General features: G+C 36.2%; 1 protein-coding gene and 1 long non-coding RNA gene across 9 annotated transcripts in view; one reads left to right on the top strand and one right to left on the bottom strand.

The window, feature by feature from the left end:
- Positions 1–4,632, top strand: part of LOC112447052 (uncharacterized) — a 384,327-nt gene extending 379,695 nt beyond the window's left edge. For all 3 annotated transcript variants that reach the window (XR_003035096.2, XR_009494841.1, XR_009494840.1), the window contains one exon: positions 3,218–4,632. This is a non-coding gene — a long non-coding RNA (uncharacterized lncRNA). The remainder of the gene's footprint in view (positions 1–3,217) is intronic.
- The window catches only part of SNCA (synuclein alpha), a 147,565-nt gene that overhangs the window by 8,657 nt on the left and 120,326 nt on the right, over positions 1–18,582 (bottom strand).

Genomic DNA, 18,582 nt, shown 5'->3' with positions numbered 1-18,582 from the left:
CAACAGTCCTTGTCTAATAAACCTTCACAAAACCAGAAATGCACCTCTAGAAAACAATGCAAAATACACCTATCTTTTACCAACCTCCAAACTTCCCCTTTTGATCTCAAAGTGCTTGCACACACTGTAAAAGATCAAGACGTTGAGACAAGTGTTCTAAAAAGAAGGAAAGTAGTAATTATTCTAGACCTTGGATAATAAACACACTCCAAAACTCCTTGGAGACATCATGCATTCTTTGTCCCTTGAAAAAGTAAATCTTCCATATCTTTCAAATGTAAACACCCCAGGGAGGTAACTAATACACAGCCCACAATCATCTGAGACAGAAGTAAACAAGGGGGCATGGAGAAAAGGTTTTTGAAAATACAAACTGCTATAAGTTTTCCCTCCCTCAAAATTTAATCCACAGCTCCCATAAGATTAAAGTCTTCTCCACAAAAATTAGTAAAATGCTTTAGCCATTTGAGTAGGTGAACTTCACTTGTTCCACCTTCCAGACACACAATTTGGATTCAGCTGTTACTTATGAACTAGTGAGCTCTGTTCTGTTGTATCTGATTCTTGGCTACAATTTTGGGACGGAAGCTATATGTTGACTACAAATTGGCACTTGCCATCTACCTCTACAAGGATTAAATCACATGCTGCAGCAGCTGCTGATTTTCAACACACCCTGAAAGGAGTTCAGGGTGGAGAGCTGAGATGAGGCAGTCTGTGCTCTGGGAAAACTCGCAGGACAGGTCTTTAAATATTTTCAGGAGCCGATTTTTATTAAGCCCAATTCTTGTATCTCCTTATGCCTAGAAAAAGCACTAAAATATTTCATGGTGATGACTGTTCCTTGTGACTAGCAGAAAGCTTCTGAAAAATATGTGTCTGATTGTATGTCTCTCTCCCTTTACCAAAATCACATATATACTGACCATTCCCCTGCTTCTTTACAGCAGTTTCTCAAAGCTATCTGAGGTGCTGTCTCTCAGACTTGCAGTACTCATTCTGCCCCCAAATAAAACTTAACTCGCAGCTCAGATTGTACATTTTTTAGAAGCTGACATATAGGATCTCTGGCTGTGTATTTATATACATCTATAGATGTATGTTGGGAGAAGGCGATGGCACCCCACTCCAGTACTGTTCCCGGAAAATCCCATGGATGGAAGAGCCTGGTAGGCTGCAGTCCATGGGGTTGCTAAGAGTCAGACACGACTGAGCGACTTCACTTTCACTTTCCACTTTCATGCATTGGAGAAGGAAATGGCAACCCACTCCAGTGGTCTTGCCTGGAGAATCCCATGGACGGAGAAGCCTGGTAGGCTGCAGTCCATGGGGTCGCACAGAGTCGGACACGACTGAAGCGACTTAGCAGCAGCAGCAGCAGCATAGATGTATGTGATATTTTTTCTACCTCTGGAAGGTATAGCCACAATTACTTTGTTAAAAAACAAAACAAAACTGACTTTAACTGGCTTAAAGAAAAATATGCACTTATTAATTTATATATTTTTAAACCCTCAGAAATAAGACACTAATCCAAATGCTTTCCAAGTTCATGTGGTCTGTGGTAATCTTTGATAAATAAAACTAGTTAAAAAAAAACTAGTTTAAATTTGTTAGTTTAATTAAAATATCTTCAGAGCTTTCTACCTAGGTTTACTAAAAGTCAAATAAGCTCATATTATCTCTGTTACAGAATTTGTCAGAAGGAAAAATAACCTAAGATGATGGCTTGCTGCTTTAATTTCTCATTTTATGAGTATTCTAAACATGGTTATTAAAAACAAGTGAAATAAATAATTGTAACAGAGATACAAATTTTAAGTGAACTTTTCAAAAATAATTATGTTTTATTGTATGTCCTAAATCTCTTTGGTAATTTAGAGTTTTGCTATATTGAGTTAAATGATGGAAATTCATTGAGGTCATTTCCAAATAAAATAAAAGACAGAAAGATCAATTATTGGTTTTCACTTCTTCTTATAGAGAAATTGAAGATATCTGCACCTGTAAGTAACATGTCTTGTGCCATATTAAAAAAAATTGTACTATGAGAAAGTGTACGCTTCTAGAAATTATGCAATATACTCCTAAAACCGCTAATCTATGGAATATTAGTCTGACAGTTCACAATTTCTTACTTAGTTTTCATTAGATATTAAGATTTCCAAGACTTAAGAATTATAATTAATGTATGTAATTAAAACTCTGCAAGAAGGTAAGATGTGTTTGAGAAAAGGTATAAAGTATAGAGATATGATTTATTAAGGGAAAAAGACTAATTTTGTCCTAAAGTAACAATTATTTCTCTTATTTTCTGCTTTTTCATTTTGAAACTAAATGGATGTACAAAGTTGAGGAGGAAAATGGGGATGGAAGAAGAAAAGAGAATATTGCCTTGTGTAGTTAAGTTGGGTAAAATTGAATAAATTTATAAATCTTTTCAAGAATAAGCTTTAATAATAGTTAGTATATTCATATTTGTATAAAATTTTCTTTCATCTGTTAAAACAAGATTTCCTTAGCCTCCTGGTGTGCCCTCTGTAAGACTGTGAAAGGATCTCATCACCCTTTGAAGTAATCCAACTAGAACAAAGATTCCATATTTTATCAAAATCATTTCTTGTGCTTCATGTTATATTTACAAGTATTTGATTACTTAAGAAAACTGAATCTTATATATTAAAAGAGCTATTTTTTTTAACAACTATATAACTTTCTGTGTCTGCCTGCAAAGTATTTTGTTGTCACTTTGGTTATGTGGATAACTAAATATATCACAATGACCTATGATCCTATTTGAATTCCCCATATCATACTCTAAATGAAATATTTTTGCCCTTGAAATAATTGGCATTTTCAAGAGTGTCCCTGAAACAGCTCTAAAGATTTATTCTCTCATATATATATATAAAGGATGTAAAACATTGTTTATTTGATGTTAAATTACATGGTAAGCATTGTCAGGCAGGAAGTAATACTAAATCTTTAAGTTATATTTCTCTAGATATATGTTATTAATGTGTACTACAGAAATTGTGTACAATTCCTAAAAACATTATATGTAACATTTTCAGTCATAATTCCAGTTATTACCTAAAAATGTCACAAAAAATAATCAAATTTCCTTATCAACTGCATTCTAATGAATTCGCATCAAATCTTTAACTATGACTTTTTTCTCTTTTGTGATTAACAAACACCTTGTGTTTTACTCTAGTGCTTTGGGAAAAGTGTACCTGCAAAAGTGCTTCACCTTTAAGAGGACTCCTGGAAAGAAATATAACAAGTACTGATCTCTGATACTTTCCAATCATACCATGCAACAGACACAAGACTTCGAAAATAAACTATGGTACCAATGGGAAAAGGTGGGAGGGAAGGGATAAACTGGGAGTTTGGATTACCATGTACATATTACTATCGATAAAATAATCAACAAAGACCTACTGTATAGCCCAGGGAATTATACTCAATATTCTGTAATAACCTATATGGGAAAAGCATCTGAAAAAGAATAGATACATGTATAACTAAACAAGTTTGCAGTATACCTGAAACTAACACAATACTGTAAATCTACTATACTGCAGTATAAAACTGGACATGGAACAACAGACTGGTTCCCAATAGGGAAAGAAGTACATCAAGGCTGTATATTGTCACCCTGCTTATTTAACTTATATGCAGAGTACATCATGAGAAATGCTGGGCTGGAGGAAGCCCAACCTGGAATCAAGATTGCCAGGAGAAATATCAATAACCTCAGATATGCAGATGACACCACCCTTATGGCAGAAACTGAAGAACTAAAGAGCCTCTTAATAAAACTGAAAGAGGAGAGTGAAAAGTTGGCTTAAAACTCAACATTTAGAAAACGAAGATCATGGCATCTGGTCCCATCACTTCATGGCAAATAAATGAAGAAACAGTGGGGGGCGGGGAAAAAGGATTTAGATAGGGCCTTGTACCAGAAAGACAGCTTTAACCAGAGGTAACTTTCAGATAAATTTTATTTTATCTGAGAGGCAAAGCAAACATCTGATTATCAAACATCTGCTCTTTGCCTCTTTCAGTGAATCTCTTCCTCCCCTTTGAAGCTACAGTCCCTATTCTTTAGCTTAGGATGGTGTATGAATTTCAATTTCCTGGCTGCCTTTGAATCCTGTATCTTTGTGGAGATCCCACATGTACAAAATTAAATGTCTTTCTCCTGGCAATATGTTTTATGTCAATTTATTTATTAGACCAGCCAAAGAATCTAGAGGGGAAGAAGGAAAAATTTTTCTGCCCATTTTCCATCTTTAATTTTTGTAAGTTTTTAAAAGTATGTGTTCATTTCAATAGCTTTTATGTTTTCTGAATATGATTATTCTAAATTTCTCAACTCCATAGTATTAATATATATTTAAACATAGTGAAATATTTGGTAACTATTCCAAGAAAATATAACAAGAAACATTTCAGAGAGTCACTAGTTATAACTTTACCCAGATACCTGTATATTTACTGTTGTATAAACCTACCTCTAAAAAACTGAGTGTTATTTAGAAAGATCTCAACATAGTTCAACTCATTTAGAACTGTACCTAAGGATGCATTGAATGCTATAAAAGGAACCTTGAAATTTTGTATTTTATGGATATTAAAGACTTGTTTTTAAAACAATCATATTTGATGATGTGAAATGCAGCTTCTATTCATTTTTACCACAAAAGAAAAAAAATAACAATATAACAAATGTTGAACACCTTTGAAAAAACATTCTGTTCCCATTTTTACGTTAATGATGTATAAACTCAGAACATGTTAGGGTAATAAAATACAGGATAAAAATATATGGATTATGATATATGCCTGCATGTTTAGGAAGAGAATCTGTGTTCTATAGGTTCTATAGGGTAGTATATATAGATGTGGTAAAATAATACCTTTATTCTCTCTAATAATACCATTTCCAGAATATCTCTGGCCTCCTTTTAAAAATGGGATTGCTTTAAGGATGCCAACATATTGTACATGTAGTATCTCACCTCTGCCCACAAACCCTGGAAATAAAAATGGTTATCAACAATATTACAGTGGTACAGCCCTCCATTGCTAATGAGCAAAGACACAGACTTACGAGAAGCTGCATGGAGCAGAAATGGTTGTGACTGACCTTTCCCACTATAGGACACAAACTCATGTTATTTTTAAAATGGAGCTCTTCTGTCAAATAGCCGATATATAACCAATTACCAACTGATATCTGTCTAGCTGAATTCTCTATAAAACAAGTCATAAAATGAGACTTAACTCATAATACTTTATAGAAAACCAGCCAAGGAAGACAGAAAGCATATCAGCTTAGAGAAACAAGACACAGCAGATCACTCAGACCATTCAACTAGTCTATTCCTTTCAACTCAGTTACATACAGAGAGGGCTAAGAACTGCATTATTTGTGCAGTGAGTTAGATGTAAGAGAGAATGAGTAAGTGGAAGGGCAAGGCATTGACAAGAATTAAAGAGTGAGAGACCTGGTATAGTCATAAAGACAAAGCTATAATTACAGCATTTTGAATGTTTTTGCCCTGTTGTTTCAATAGAGCAGTATTTTTTTTTTCTTTTTTTAAAATTTTATTTTATTTTTAAACTTTACAATATTGTATTAGTTTTGCCAAATACCGAAATGAATCCGCCACAGGTATACCTGTGTTCCCCATCCTGAACCCTCCTCCCTCCTCCCTCCCCATACCCTCCCTCTGGGTCGTCCCAGTGCACCAGCCCCAAGCATCCAGTATCGTGCATCGAACCTGGACTGGCGACTCGTTTCATACATGATATTATACATGTTTCAATGCCATTCTCCCAAATCTCCCCACCCTCTCCCTCTCCCACAGAATCCGTAAGACTGATCTATACATCAGTGTCTCTTTTGCTGTCTCGTACACAGGGTTATTGTTACCATCTTTCTAAATTCCATATATATGCGTTAGTATACTGTATTGGTGTTTTTCTTTCTGGCTTACTTCACTCTGTATAATAGGTTCCAGTATTTTAGATTTTGTTGAACTTTTCAAGAAGAAAACTATTTCAAGTTTTTATAACATACTACCATGTTATGCTTTAGATCTCCTAGTCGATAATCTTTCCATGAGCATTTACTACTAATTTGTATAAGATATGGTCTAAGATAAAAGAAAGCACACACACACACACACACACACACACACACACACGCACAACTCTAGATCACTGATTATCTCTGGGGTTATCTCCTGAGACCATCTTAAATCTCCTAATTAAAAAGTGTAGCTGCAGCACATCATTTTCATCACAAATTGCACATGTTACCAACAAGCAAAATTAGCAACAGGCTGAGTGAAGATGGGGCTTCTGGTCATCTGTTAGGCTTTCTTATTAGCAAAATGACCTACACCCCTCATTAGCTGTGTTAGATACCTATTGAAGATTGTCTCAGCAAATTTATAAATTACTGCATCACTTGGGGTTAGTCAAACTGATGACCACCATTAAATCATGTAGTAAGCACAATATATTATATACACCTACAAAGAAAATTCACACCTACAAAGAAATGTTTTCAGATTAAAAATGTAATTCTAACTCTCCACAGAAAAACTACTAGAACTGATAAATGAATTTGGCAAGGTAGCCACATACAAGATTAACATATAGAAATTGGTTACATTTCTTTACCCTAACAATGAAATAGCAGAAAGGAAATGTAAAAAAAAAACCTTTAAAACTGCACCCCCCTCAAAAAAAAAAAAAAATACTTAGAATAAACCTGACCAAGGAACTGAAGGAACAAAGGAAATCAAAGATTATTCAAAGAAATGGGAAGATATCCCATGCTCTTCAATAGGAAGAATTAATATTGTTAAAATAGTAATATTACCCAAAGCAATCTATAGATTTAGTGCAAACCCTATCAAATTATCCATGGCATTTTTCACAGACCTAGAATAATCCTAAAACTCATATGGAACCATAAAAGACCCAGAATCTAAGAAATCCTGAGGAAAAAAGGAAAAGCAGGAGGTATAACTCTCTCAGACTTCAGACAATACTACAGAGATACAATAATCAAAGCAGCATGCTATTGGCACAGAAACAGACATATGGATCAATGGAACAGAATAGAGAGCCCAGAAATAAACCTACACTCCCACAGTCAATTAAAATTAGATAAAAGAGGCAAGAATATAAAATGGGAAAAAGACATTCTCTTCAAGTGGTGCTGGCTAAGTTAGACAGCTGTATGTAAATCAGTGAAGTTAGTACACACTGTCACACATGCACAGAAATAAACTCAAAGTGACTTAGACTTAAATATGAGACAAGACACGATAAAACTCCTAGAAGAGATCACAGGCAAAACATTCTCTAACATAAACTGAACCAATATTTTCTTGGGTCAATCTCCCAAGAAAACAGAAATAACAACAAAAATAAATGGGACCTGATCAGACTTAAAGTTTTTGCGTAGCAGAGGAAATCATAAAAAAATGAAAAGGCAACCTGCAGAATGGGAGAAAATATTTGCAAATGATGTGACAAACAGGGCTTAATTTCCAAAACACACAAACAGCTCATACAACTCAACAACAACAAAAACCCAATTAAAAAAATGGGCAGAAGTCCTAAATAGACATTTCTCCAAAGAAGTAGTACAGCTTACCAACAGGAACATGAAAAGATGCTCAACACAGCTAATTATTAGAGAAATGCAAATCAAAACTACAACAAGGTGCCTCACACCGGTCAGAATGGCCATCATTAAAAAGTCTCCAAATAACAAATCCTACAGAGGATGCAGAGGAAAGGGAACCCTCTCAGCATTATTGGTGAGAATGGAAGTTGGTGTAGCCACTATGGAAAACAGTAAGGAGGTTCCTCAGAAAATTAAAAACAGAATATATGATCCAGCAATCCCACTCCAGGGCATATATCCAGACACAAATATAATTCAAAAAGATATATGTGCCCCTATGTTCATAGAGAACTATTCACAACAGCTAACACACGGAAACAGCCTAAATGTCCATCAACAGATGAATGGATAAAGAATATGTGGTTCATGTACATAATGGAATACTACTGAGCTATAAAAAGAATGAAATAATGCCATTTGCAGCAACATGGATGCAACTAGAGATTATCATATCAACTGAATTAAGGCAGAAGGAGAAATACAAATGCCCCATGATATCACTTATATATGGAATCTGAAACATGGCCCAAATGAAGCTATTGATGAAACAGAAACAGACTCACAGACATAGAGAAAGGACTTGTGGGTGCCAAGGGAAGGTGGGGAGGGATGGACCGTGATTTTGGGGTTAGTGGATGCAAACTGTTATGTATAGAACAGATAAACAACAAGGTCCTATTGTATAGCACAGAAAACTATATTCAGTATTCTAGGATAAACCATAATGGAAAATAAAATTTTAAAAAGTATATATGTATGTAACTGAATCACTCTGCTGTACAGAAGAAATTAACACAACATAGTAAATCAGTAATACTTCAATTGAAAAATAAAATGAAAAATGCAAATCTATTATAAATAATAGTTTTAGAGAAACCAATCTGATTTTGAAATAAGTACTTAAAAATTGGTCATGCTCTATTTTGGATTATATATTATCATATTACTCATTTTCTTGCCTTTTGCTTTTCTAATTCTTTCTTTAGTTTTGGCACTCCTTTCACAAAGAAAGAGAAAGGGAACAGATGAAATGAAAACTAGTTTGTTTTTAAAAGGTTTGGGAGAGAGGAGAGAGTAAAGCTAACATATTAAATCTATTTTAGTGCTATTCTTTGGGTGTTCTTTATCAGTAATCCTGAATCCAGCTTTAAATATATTCAGCCATAAACTATAAAATAATTAGTCTGTTAATTGGTCTATAAATCAGGAATCAGTGTGAAACCATTTTTGAGAAGAAATTTTCTTTCTATAGCAAAGAGGTAGTATTCTGTCTTAAATCTTCATCCTTCGTAAGCATAACAAGTAGCTTAGTAAAACTGCCATATTTATGAAAGTGGCATGTAATTAGCTGACTCACCTAATATGACTTCACAGCAGAGCAACAATTGCCAGCTTTTCTCATGTTATGTGGATATAGATCTAGCTGCAAAGACTAATACACAGTAGGGAGTCTGGGAATAATGTAGTTTCAGTTTTCAGGTCCAAAGATTAATCCTCTTCTTCCATTAATAAAATATTTTATGTCTAAATATATATTTATATTTGCTTATTACTTAAATCTGCATGGATAGAGTTCTTGAAGAGCTTCCACTTGGGAGGTGCTTGAATAAGACATCAACATGAAAGTGGGTCAGCCTTAGGAAGATCAACTCCTCTACTTAGCTAAGAAGGAACCAGTCCTTTCACCTTTGCAAATGCATTGATATTTGGCGGCAAGTCTTAAAACTAGTGGGAAGATCCCCTGGAGAAGGAAACAGCAACCCACTCCAGTCTTCTTGCCTAGAAAATTACATGGAAAGAGAATCCTGGTGGGCTACAGTCCATAGGGTCGCAAAGAATTGGACACAACTGAGCAGCATATATTCATGCACTTAAAACTAGAAACTAGAAGAGGAATCAGTGGAGAGGGTAGATTTTGGTCTTACGAAGCCTCACTACAAACAAAGCTAGTGGAGGTGATGGAATTCCAGCTGAGCTATTTCAAATCCTAAAAGATGATGCTGTGAAAGTGCTGCACTAAGTATGCCAGCAAATTTGGAAAACTCAGCAGTGGCCACAGGACTGGAAAAGGTCAGTTTTCATTCCAATCCCAAAGAAAGGCAATGCCAAATGTTTAAACAGCCGCACGATTGCACTCATCTCACGTGCTAGCAAAGTCATGCTCAAAATTCTTCAAGATAGGCTTCAATAGTACTTCATCTGAGAACTTCCAGATGATCAAGCTGGATTTAGAAAAGGCAAAGGAACCAGAGATCAAATGGCCAACATCCATTGGATCATAGAAAAAAGCAAGAGAATTCCAGAAAAACATCTACTGCTTTACTGACTATGCCAATGCCTTTGGCTGTGTGGATCACAGCAAACTGTGGAAAATTCTTCAAGTGATGGGAATATCAGACCACCTTACCTGGCTCTTGAGAAACCTCTCCATGCAGGTCAAGAAGCAACAGTTAGAACTGGACATGGAACAATAGAGTGGTTCCAAATTGGGAAAGGAGTATGTCAAGGCTGTATATTGTCACCCTGCTTATTTAACTTACATGCAAAGTACATCACGTGAAATGCTGGACCTGGATGAAGTACAAGCTGGAATCAAGATTGCTGGGAGAAATATCAATAACCTCAGATATGCAGATGACAGCACCCTTATGGTAGAAAGCAAAGAGGAACTAAAGAGGCTCTTGATGAAAGTGAAAGAGGATATTGAAAAAGCTGGCTGAAAACTCAACGTTCAAAAAATTAAGATCATTGCATCTGGCCCCATCACTTCATGGCAAATAGATGAGGAAACAATGGAGACAAAGACAGACTTTACTTTCTTGGGCTCCAAAATCACTGCAGATGATGAGTGAGCCAAGAAATTAATATATGCTTGTTCCTTGGAAGAAAAGCTATGACCAAACTAGACAGCATATTAAAAATCAGAAACATTACTTTACCGACAAACAGCCATATAGTCAAAGCTATGGTCTTTCCAGTAGTCATGTATGGATGTGAGAGTTGGACCAAAAAGAAAGCTGAGCACTGAAGAATTGATGCTTTTGAACTATGGTGTTGGAGAAGACTCTTGAGAGTTCCTTGGTCTGCAATGAGATCAAACCAGTCCATCCTAAACGAAATTAGTCCTGAATATTCATTGGAAAGTGAAAGTGAAAGTTACTCAGTCGTGTCCGACTGTTTGCAACCCCATGGATTTAGTCCATGGAATTCTCCAGGCCAGAATACTGGAGTGGGTAGCCTTTCCCTTCTCCAGAGGATCTTCCCAACCCAGGAATTGAACAGGGGTCTCCTGCCTTGCAGGTGGATTCTTCACCAACTGAGCTATAAGGGACTGATGCTAAAGCTGAAGCTCCAGCTCTTTGGCCACCTGATGCAAAGAACTGACTCTTTGGAAATGACCCTGATGTTTGAAAAGATTGAAAGCAGGAGTAGAGGGGGATGACAGAGAATGAGATAGTTGGATGGCATCACCAACTCAATGCACATGAGTTTGAGCAAGCTTCGGGAGTTGGTGATGGACAGGGAAGCCTGGCATACTGCAGTCCATGGGGTCGCAAAGAGTCAGACATGACTGAGTGACTGAACTGAACTGAACTGAGATACGGAGTGTGCTTTCGTATCTTAGGGATCCTAGGGAATGCTGAAAGGCCCCTCAGAAAGAGGGAATTTCTATCAAAAACCAAGGCTCAAGTGTTTGCTTTCAAAAACAAGTGGAAAACTCGTCTTAATACCTGAAGGGGAGAAAATACTTCAGGCAAAACAAACTGCTCAGACACATAAGGGTGCATAGGACCTCTAAGGCTCTGAGGCAGAAAGAAAAGCCAAGATCTTCAAGATCAGGGCATGTGAAACCCAGGAAGAGAATCTTAAAGAATGAGTAAACATCTGTTTTCTTCATCTAAGAGAGAAGACACTAGGAAAAGATGTAAAATAAATGGCTGAGCAGGAATGCAATACAGCCATGTGCAGGTGACAGCCTGAGGTTTCACGATTCTCCATGATGCTGGGAAGAGATCCCTGTCAGATGTGAAGGGTTTTCAAGATCTGGAAGGAAAATTCTTCAAGAGAACCTCAGCTTTCAAGTTGGAATATTTTTGTCTAGCATATAAGACAGGGGATGTGGAGGGAACAAATCCCACAAAACACAGTGGTCAATTGCAGTAGGTACTGAAGTTACTCTACTGTGTAAATTCTACCCTTGTTAAGATTTGTCATATCAGGTGTGGTTGTTTCTTTTGGATACTGAGAAAAACCGTCCTCTATCCATGTCTCAACAAATATGAGATAAAACAGAAGATTATCAAGACTTAGAAGACTTGGAAGATTATCAAGAAAGATAATGGGTTGTGTACATCCACAGTTCAGTTGCTCAGTCATGTCTGACTCTTTGCAACCCCATGAATCCCAGCACGCCAGGCCACCCTGTCCATCACCAACTCCGGGAGTTTACCCAAACTAATGTCCATCGAGTTGGTGATGCCATCCAGCCATCTCATCCTCTGTCGTCCCCTTCTCGTCCTGCATCAGTCTTTTCTAATGAGTCAGCTCTTCGCATCATGTGGCCAAAGTATTTGAGTTTCAGCTTCTGCATCAGTCCTTCCAATGAACACCCAGGACTGATCTCCTTTAGGATGGACTGGGTAGATCTCCTTGCAGTCCAAGGGACTCTCAAGAGTCTTCTCCAACACCACAGTTCAAAAGCATCAATTCTTCAGTGCTCAGCTTTCTTCACAGTCCAAGTCTCACATCCATACATGACCACTGGAAAAACCATAGCCTTGACTAGACGGACCTTTGTTGGCAAAGTAATGTCTCTGCTTTTAAATATGTTAGCTAGGTTGGTCATAACTTTCCTTCCAAGGAGTAAGCGTCTTTTAATTTCATGGCTGCAGTCACCATCTGCTGTGATTTTGGAGCCCAGAAAAATAAAGTCTGACACTGTTTCCACTGTTTCCCCATCTATTTCCCATGAAGTGATGGGACCCGATGCCATGATCTTAGTTTTCTGAATGTTGAGCTTTAAGCCAACTTTTTCACTCTCCTCTTTCACTTTCATCAGGAGGCTTTTTAGTTCCTCTTCACTTTCTGCCATAAAGGTGGTGTCATCTGCATATCTGAGGTTATTGATATTTCTCCTGGCAATCTGGATTCCAGCTTGTGCTTCTTCCAGCTCAGCGTTTCTCATGATGTACTCTGCATAGAAGTTAAATAAAGCAGGGTGACAATATACAGCCTTGACGTACTCCTTTTCCAATTTGGAACTAGTCTGTTGTTCCATGTCCAGTTCTAACTCTTGCTTCCTGACCTGCATATAGGTTTCTCAAGAGGCAGGTCCGGTGGTCTGGTATTCCCATCTCTTTCAGAATTGTCCACAGTTTATTGTGATCCACACAGTCAAAGGCTTTGGCATAGTCAATAAAGCAGAAATAGATGTTTTGAAGGTCATTCAAATGAAGTATCCTTAAATGCTTAATTATCCATTGTACTCTTACATGAAATAACAGCTAAGGTGTATTTAGTGTTTACTCTATATTAGTTGTGTTTCAAGTGTTTCACATGCATTATTTCATTTTAAAAACCAACTCCAGGTGGTTACTACAATTATTTATTTTTTCAGTGAATGAACAGAGACTCGTAATGTAGCTCCAAGCCCCAAGCTCAGCTACAAGGCAAATTCTTGACAAAAGCATCTTCAAAACACTAAGTTAGGTAGAATGTTAAACAAAAGATAAGTTAAACAGAAAATAAAATTCAGTTTAAAAAAATTAATACTCTCAAGATGCAGTGTAAAATATGCTATGAACAAATATCTGAGCTATCTCTATTACTTAAACATTTGTCACTATTAGGAAAAAAAGTTTAGAGGCTCAAAGAACTGTTGATATATATCTGAGTGGTATATTTACACAGACAAAAATCAGAACAGCATTTTAATCACAGGGTTGTTAAATCTGCAAACACTAAGTTGATTAACTTTCTGTTACAGGGTAAAATAGCTTATTATGAATTCAATACATAACATTTTTCAAGTTTAGTCCTTTTCATTACACTGGTTCTTATAGACTATATCATCAGAAAAAAATTGTTCATTTTTTCCCCTAAATATGTGGCACAGAAATTACAGTTTTCAAAATGGTTTGAAACATCACCTGAGTTTCTTTCTTCACTCCTTTGACCAACAATAAAGCTTTTGCCTGGGTCACAGAGCTTCTCCTCCTTAGTTCTGCACTGGAAATGGTCATCTCTACCAATAGTAGCAACATAATTTATCAATCTCATAATAAAAAGTAATGATCCAATAAGTCCCTGGGCAGATATTACACTTAGTCATGATGTTTATTGATTGACTGATTCTGTATTATTCCAAAGAGAATTGAGAAAATTAAGATTTATTCATCACAGCCAATGAATAACCTTTATTTTGTCTAATATTATCTTTTTTCTACCTTTAATTAAGCACTAAATGCTTATTTGTGTTCTTTTAATTACTTTTAAAGCATCTTTTATTTCTGGATAACATTACTGAACTCTCAGTAACTCAATAGAGTTCTATATTTTTTTCAAACATTCTTGCTCAATTTGGTTCATTTATATCTCCCTTTTGTTTTGGGTTTTTTTTTTTTTTTTTTAGTAGAAACTCACGATTAGTATATATCAGAGGGAGAAAAAAACAAAGAACATGCAGAATATTCTGTATTTAAGGCACTGCAACTGTTTCGATGGCCTTAAGGAGTAGGTGGGGTGGGTAGAAGCATGTGTGTGAGTGTTGCAAAGACTATCTACTGAGGATGATTCCTAATTCTAATTAATTGCTGAGAAACAGAAACTGTATATACTATTTGTAATGTGGAAGCACAAGAAAGAAAACATGCGTTAAAGAGCACCAGATGTGGTGGCAGACTGACCTAGTGGCAAATTCTATCTGTAAGATTTTGAGCAATGTAGATGTCTCAACTAGAAGATGGTAACATAACAACTTTCTCTCAGAGGACAAGATAGTGGAGGAGTAGGTGGATGTGGAGTACGTCTCTCTCCACGGATACATCAGGAATACACCTCAGACACAGAAGTACAGGCAGAACATCGGCTGAGAGTGGACAGGAGAAAAGAATATATAGAGCCATGCAAAACTCGAGATGAAGCCCTGAGCCTTTGTAGTGGGAGCACTGACTCCAAGACCCTAGACTACCAGAGAACTAACCCTAGTGGGTATCGAATAGTGAGAACTCACACAAAGGAAACCACTGGATTACAAGACCCAGTATCACCCAACCACCAGTAGCACCCTGTGCAGGATGCCTCGTCTAAACAATAAACAAAACAAAAATAGAAACCCAATCATCAGCAGACAGGATTACCACCTCACTAGGCCTTGCCAATAAGAGAAAAAACAAACAAACAAAAACTCAGCACAAATCTCACCCTATAAAAAGCTTACACGAACCAGTGGACCAAACTTAAGAGGATGGAAACCAAAAGGAAGAAAGAATTCCTTGAAGCCTGGGAAAAGGAGACCTCAAATACAGTTAAAAAAAAAAAAAAAGAAAGAAAAGAAAAGGCAGAGAAATACTACACAAATGAAGGAACAAACTAGAAACACAGAAGTCCAAATAAATGAAGAGGAAATAGGCAAACTACTTGAAAAAGAATTCAGAATAATGACAGTAAAGATGATAAAAAACCTTGAAAACAAAGTGGAGAAAATGCAAGAATCAATTAACAAAGACCTAGAAGAATTAAAGAATAAACATGCAGAGAAAAACAGCACAATTACTGAAATTAAAAATATTCTAGAAGGAATCAATAGCAGAATATCTGAAGCAGAAGAATGAATCAGTGAGGTGGAAATAACTTCTGAAGAGCAGAATAAAGTAAAAAGAATGAAAAGAACTGAGGATAGTCTTAAAGACTTCTGGGACAATATCAAACACATTGACATTTGAATTATAGGGGTCCCAGAAAAAAAAGAGAAAAAGAAAGGGTATGAGAAAATTTTTGAAGAGATTATAGTTGAAAATTTCCCCAACATGGAAAAAGAAATAATCAAGTCCAAGAGGCACAAAGAGTCCCATACAGAATAAACCCAAGGAGAAACACACCAAGACACAAACTAATCAAACTAACAAAGACTAAACACAAATCAAGAATATTAAAAACAGCAAGGGAGAAGCAACAAGTAACATATTGGGAAACCTCATACGCTTAACAGCTGATCTTTCAGCAGAAACTCTGCAGGCCAGAAGGGAATGGCAGGATATATTTAAAGTACTGAAAGAGAAAAATCTGCAACCAAGATTACTGTATCTGGCAAGGATCTCATTCAAAATTGATGGAGAAATAAAAAGCTTTTCAGACAAGCAAAAGTTAAGAGAAACCAGAACCACCAAATCAGCCTTACAACAAATGTTAAACAGCCTTCTTATATTTTGAAGAAATACAAAAGAAGAAAAAAGATCTACAAAATCAACCCCAAACATAAGAAAATGGCAATAGGAACATATATATCAATAATTACTTTAAATGTAAATGGATTAAATGCTATAGCCAAAAGACACAGACTGGCTGAATGGGTGTGAAAACAAAACCCATATATATATATATGCTGTTTTCAAGAAACCCAATTCAGACCTCAAGACACATATAGACAAAGTGAGAGGATGGAAAAATATATTCCATGCAAATGGGAAGCAAAAGAAAGCTGGAGTAGCAATCCTCATATCAGACAAAATAGACCTTAAAGATTACAAGAGGTAGGAAGGACACTACATAATGATCAAGGGATCAATCCAAGAGGAAGACATAACAATTGTAAATACCTATTCATCCAACATAGGAGCACCTCAATACAAAAGACAAACACTAACAGACTTAAAAGAAGAAATTGACAGTAACACAATAATAATAGGAGACTTTAACACCCCACTCACACCAATGGACAGATCATCAAAACAGAAAATAAGGAAACACAAGTCTTAAATGATATGTTGGATGAGATGGATCTCATTGATTGAAAGATAAAAAGCACATGATAATCTCAATAGATGCAGAAAAAGCCTTTGACAAAATTCAGCACCCATTTATGATTAAAACTCTTCAAAAAATGGGCATAGAAAGAACCTACCTCAACATAGTAAAGGCCATATATGATAAGCCTACAGTAAACATTATTTTCAATGGTGAATAACTGAAAGCATTCCCCCTAAGATCAGGAACAAGACAAGGGTGTCCACTTTCCCTACTATTATCCAACATAGTTCTGGAAGTCCTAACTACAGCAATCAGAGAAGAAAAGGAATAAAAGGAATCCAGATCAGAAAAGAAGTAAAGCTCTCACTATCTGCAGATGACATAACACTATACACAGAAAACCCTAAAGATAGTATCAGAAAATTACTAGAGCTAATCAGTGAATTTCACAAAGTTTCAGGATACAAAATCAGTACACAGAAATCACTTGCATTTCTATATACTAACAATGAAAAATCAGAAAGGGAAATAAAGGAATCAATCCCATTCACCATGGCAACAAAAAGAATTAAATATCTAGGAATAAACTTACCTAAGGAGATGAAAGAACTGTACACAGAAAATTATAAGACACTGATGAAAGAAATCAAAGATAAAACAAACAGATGGAGAGATATTCCATGTTCCTGGGTAGGAAGAATCAATATTGTGAAAATGACTATACTACCAAATGCAATCTACAGACTCAATGCAATCCCTATCAAATTACCAGTGGCATTTTCCACAGAACTAGAACAAAAAATTTCACAATTCATATGGAAACACAAAAGACCCTAAATAACCAAAACAGTCTTGAGAAAGATGAATGGAGCTGGAGGAATCAACCTTCCTGACTTCAGATTATACTACAAAGCTACTGTCATCAAGACAGTATGGTACTGGCACAAAAACAGAAATATAGAGCAATGCAACAAGACAGAAAGCCCAGAAATAAACCCATGCACCTACGGGTATCTTATTTTTGACAAAGGAGGCAAGAATATACAATGGGGCAAAGACAGCCTCTTTAATAAATATATCCTCTTTTACATGGAGAGCTTCATGTAAAAGAATGAAATTAGAACACTTCCTAACACCATACACAAAGATAAACTCAAAATGGATTAAAGATCTAAATGTAAGACCAGAAACTATAAAACTCTTAGAGGAAAACATAGGCAGAACACCCAATGACATAAATCAAAGCAAGATCCTCTATGACCCAGCTCCTAGAGTAACAGAAATAAAAATAAAAGTAAACAAGTAGAACCTGATTAAACTTAAAAGCTTTTGCACAGCAAAGGAAACTATAAGCAAGGTGAAAAGACAACCCTCAGAATGGGAGAAAATAATAACAAATGAAACAACTGACAAAGGATTAATTTCCAAAATATACAAGCAGCTCAAACAACTCAATGCTAGAAAAACAAACAACCCAATCAAAAAGTGGGAAAAAGACCTAAACAGACATTTCTCCAAAGAAGACATACAGATGGCTAACAAACACATGAAAAGATGCTAAACACTGCTCATTATTAGAGCAATGCAAATCAAAACCACAATGAAATATCACCTCACACAGGTTAGAATGGCCCTCATCAAAAAGTCTACAAACAATAAATGCTGGAGAGGGTGTGGAGAAAAGGTTACACTCTTGCACTGCTGGTGGGAATGTAAATTGATACAGCCACTATGGAAGACAGTGGAGATTCCATAAAAAACTGGGAATAAAACCACCATATGACCCAGCAATCCCACTCCTATCCACAGACCCTGAGGAAACAAAACTGAAAAAGATGCATGTATCCCATTGTTCATTGCAGCACTATTTACAATAGCTAGAACATGGAAGCAAC

Source organism: Bos taurus, chromosome 6 (assembly GCF_002263795.3).
Source record: "Bos taurus isolate L1 Dominette 01449 registration number 42190680 breed Hereford chromosome 6, ARS-UCD2.0, whole genome shotgun sequence".
NCBI classification, from domain to species: domain Eukaryota; kingdom Metazoa; phylum Chordata; class Mammalia; order Artiodactyla; family Bovidae; genus Bos; species Bos taurus.
The sequence above is the reverse complement of the archived record's forward strand: the minus strand, read 5'-3'. Positions and strand labels throughout refer to the sequence as shown.